This window comes from Cebus imitator, unplaced genomic scaffold (genome assembly GCF_001604975.1).
Source record: "Cebus imitator isolate Cc_AM_T3 unplaced genomic scaffold, Cebus_imitator-1.0 Scaffold18, whole genome shotgun sequence".
Taxonomy (NCBI): Eukaryota; Metazoa; Chordata; class Mammalia; order Primates; family Cebidae; genus Cebus; species Cebus imitator.
In genome coordinates, this window is record NW_016107333.1 from 5,240,893 (window position 1) to 5,245,200 (window position 4,308).

General features: G+C 45.0%; 1 protein-coding gene across 14 annotated transcripts in view; it reads right to left on the reverse strand.

Moving 5' to 3' along the window:
* DLGAP4 (DLG associated protein 4) overlaps positions 1-4,308 on the reverse strand; it is a 227,761-nt gene that overhangs the window by 4,550 nt on the left and 218,903 nt on the right. The window lies entirely within an intron of this gene.

Consider the following 4,308-nt stretch of genomic DNA (forward strand, 5'->3'; position numbering starts at 1 on the left):
AAAAAAAAAAAAAAAAAAAAAAAAAAAAAAATTAGTCGGGTATAATGGTAGGTGCCTGTAATCCCTACTCAGGAAGTTGAGGCAGGAGAATCACTTGAACCCAGGAGGTGGACATTACAGTGAGCTGAGACTGTACCACTGCACTCCAGCCTGGGCAACGGAGCGAGATTCCATCTCAAAAAAAGAAATAGAAAATCTGATTAGATTCATAAGTATTTTTAAGAAATTAAAAATCCCTTTTTTACATATTCTATTTCAGAAAATAAACATAGAAAATGATGCAGCTTGTTTTAGGAACGCTGACAGCAGATAGGATATGCCAAGAATAAACACAGATGTCTTAAACTATAAGCAAATAGGATCTAACAGAAGAACTGTAAAAAATAAACATCCTAATTGAGAAGTATTTAACTCAGGAATACAAGGTTGATCTTGTATTGCAACATCCAGTTTTAAAGTGCTGGCATCAGCCTGGCATGGTGGCTCATGCTTGTAATCCTAGCACTTCTGAAGGCAGTAGGTCTCCACCAAAAATACAAAAAATTAGCTGGGCGTGCTGGTGTGCATCTGTGGTCCCAGTTACCTGGGAGGTAGAGGCTGCAGTGAGCTTAGACCACGGCACTGCATTCCAGCCGGTGTCACAGTGAGACCTTATCTCAAAAAATTACAAACTACTGGCACAGCCAGGCACTTTGAGAGGCCTAAGCAACATGAAAAGCCCATCTCTACAGAAAACAGAAAAATTAGCCAGGCATGGTAGCATGTATGTGCCTGTAGTCCCAGCTACATTGGAGGATCATTTGAACCAGGGAGGCTGAGGCTGCAGTGAGCTGTGATGACACCATTGTACTCCAGCCTGGGTGACAAAGTGAGACCTTGTCTCCCCGCCCCACAGAAATACAGCACTGGCATAAGGACAATGCTATCCATCCCTAACCCCCTTAGAAATCACAAAAAAAGCAAACAAAACAAACAAGCTAAAACATGGCCCAGCACGGTGGCTCATGCCTGTAACCCCAACACTTTGGGAGGCTGAGGTGGGTGGATTACTTGAGCTCGGGAGTTTGAGACCAGCCTGGCCAAGACAGTGAAACCCTGTCTCTACTAAAAATACAAAAATTAGCCGGGGGCGGGGGGCAGGGGTGGGGGGTGGCAGTGGTGGTGGTGGTGTGTGTCTGGAATCTTAGCTATTTGGGAGGCTGAGATGGGAGAATTGCCTGAACTGGGAGGTAGAGGTTGCAGTGAGCCAAGATCACGGCACTGCACTCCAGCCTGGGCGGCAGAGTAAGATTCCATCTCAAAAATCAAACAAAGTAGCACACCCAATAATCTCTTATTTGAAATTAAAAAAAAAAAAAAAAGGCTTGGGCATGGTGGCTCATACTTATAATCCTAGTAACTTTAGAAGGCTGAGGCAGGAGAATAACTTGAGCCCAGGAGTTCAAGACCAGCCTGGGCAACAAAGTGAAACCCTGTCTTTTATGAAAAAAATTAAAAATTAGCTGGGTGTGGTGGTGGATGCCTGTAGTCCCAGCTATCCAGGAGGCTGGGGCAGGAGGGTTGCTTGAATCCAGGGTTTCAAGGCTGCGGTGAGCTATGATAGCACCACTGCACTCCTCCAGCCTGGGTGACAGAGCAAGACCCTGTCTTAAAAACAAGAAAAAAGGCTCATGCCTTTAATCCCAGTACTTTGGGAGGGCGAGGCAGGCAGATCACAAGGTCAAGAGATTGAGACCATCCTGGCTAACATGGTGAAACCCCGTCTCTACTAAAAATACAAAAATTAGGGCATGCTGGCAGGCACTTGTAGTCCCAGCTACTTGGGAGGCTGAGGCAGGAGAACTGCTTGGACTTGGGAGGCAGAGGTAGAGGTTGCAGTGAGCTGAGATCCAGCCTGGGCAACAAAGTGAGACTTCGTCTAAAAAAAAAAAAAAAAAAAAAAAAAAAAAAAAAAATAGTGTGTGGACTGCAGTAAGAGCTTTCCTGAACCTGGCAGGCAACAAGAAGAATGATGGGTGGGGCAGCCCTGCATGGTGATCAGCCCTGTAGTTGCCTGTGGAAAAAAAAACCGGATAGAACTCTCCCAAGCACCCATTCCCATGGACGGACTCCTGCCAGCCTGGGACACAGTCCTGGCCCCTCTCTCACAATGATCGACTTACAAGAGCTCATCAAGGGAGAATTTAATTTGCCTCATTAAGAAATTAGTGGGAGCTGACACAGGAGTTAAAGATATTACAGGAACAGCAAATGGCACATGAATACTTAGCAGAAATTGTTGCCAGGGAAGAACAGATGAAAACTGTAACATTTATCCATGAATATGTAAAAGAGAGCTCGAAGCACAGACAGTGAAAAAATGGAAGGAGATAAAACAGGGGCTCTGGAACTAGAGCGGGAGGAAAATCAGGCCATCATAGAAACAAAGCCACACTGAAAGTCACACAGAGATTCAACCCTGCTGAAGACTCTCCTGAGTAGCAGAGCCCTACAGGGAGAGGAGGGCTCAAAGACTCCAGGTGCAAAATGCTTCAACTGACCCATCAACAGAACAACTTTCTTTTTTTTGAGACAGAGTTTCACCCTCGTTGCCCAGGTTGGAATGCAATTGTGCGATCTTGGCTTTCTGCAACCTCTGCCTCCTGGTTCAAGCGATTCCCTGACTCAGCTTCCACAGTAGCTGGAATTACAGGCATGCAGCACCACATCTGGCTAATTTTGTATTTAAGAGATGGGGTTCCTCCATTTTGATCAGGCTGGTCTTTGAACTCCTGACCTCAGGTGATGCGCCTGCCTTGCCTCCCAAAGTGCTGGGATTACAAGCGTGAGCCACAGCGCCCAGCCTTTTTTTTTTTTAAATGAATAGTTAAGCTGGGGGGAATAAAATGAGTCCCCCAGGGTAGACAGTAGGGGCCTGTGCCTGGCTTAGAGTGGAATTAAAAGGGAAGTTTTCCTGAAAATTACTAATTATAAGGCTGCACCTGGGTACCTTTTTAGAAACAGAAGCAGGAACTCAGTATTAAAAAATACAAACTTAAAAAGGGATTCAGAGACATGGAAGAGAAAGAACATACATCTATCAGAGTTCTAAAAGGGGACAGAGAGATGGGAGAAAAATTCAGAGAAATGATAAGTTATGAATGCCATGGCTCATGCCTATAATCCAGCACTTTTAAAGACAAAGGCCAAGGCAGGCAGATCACTTGAGGTCAGGAGTTTGAAACCAACCTGGGCAACATGGCAAAACTCCATCTCTACAAAAAATAGTCAGGTGTGGTGGCACATACCTGTAATCCCAGCTAGTTGGGAGGCTGAGGCAGGAGAATTGTTTGAACCTGGAAGGTGGAGGTTGCAGTGAGCTGAGATGGTGCCACTGAACTCCAGCCTGGGTAACAGAGTGAGACTCTGTCTCGAAAAAAAAAAAAAAATTTTTTTTCCAGAAATTGCCCCAGCCCTCAGAGGCAGGAAGCCAAATGAATTCTAAGTGGAATCCTTACTTATTTACAGTAACACAAAGAAAAGCTCTTAAAAGGCAGTGAAAGAGAGGAAAGTACGATCTCGATCCCATAAAATTGGATGTCGTGTCTAAATACACACAGGACCTAGAAGAACATGTCAAACTGTAAACTGCTTGTGATTGTGAATGACTTTGTTCTTCTTGTTTGTTTCCTGTAATGCACACATTAACTTTTTACATTTTAAACTTTTTAGCTTTTTACATTTTTTTGTTTGAGAAAATCTCTTGCTGTGTTGTCCAGGCTGGAGTGCAGTGGTGCCATCATAGCTCACTGCAGCCTCAACCTCCTGGGTGCAAGCATTCCTCCTACATAGGTCTGCCAAGTAACTGGGACTACAGACAAACGCACCATCACATCCAGCTATTTTTTTTTTTTCTTTTTTTGAGACGGAGACTCACTCTGTTGCCCAGGCTGGAGTCAGTGGCACCATCTTGGCTTACTACAACCTCTGCCTCCCAGGTTCAGAGAATTCTTCTGCCTCAGCCTCCCGAGTAGCTGGGATTACAGGCATGTGCCACCATGCCCAGCTAATTTTTGTATTTTAATAGAGACAGGGTTTCAGCATGTTGATCAGGCTGGTCTCAAACTCCTGACCTCAGGTGATCCACCTGCCTCGGCCTCCCAAATTGCTGGGATTACAGGTGTGAGCCACAGTGCCTGGCCTACTTTTTTATATTTCTTATAGAGATGAAATCTCACTATGTTGCCCAGGTTGGTCTCAAACTCCTGGGCTCCAAAAGGGCTGGGGATGTGTGAGCCACAGCACCTGACCTACATATTAACTTAAAAA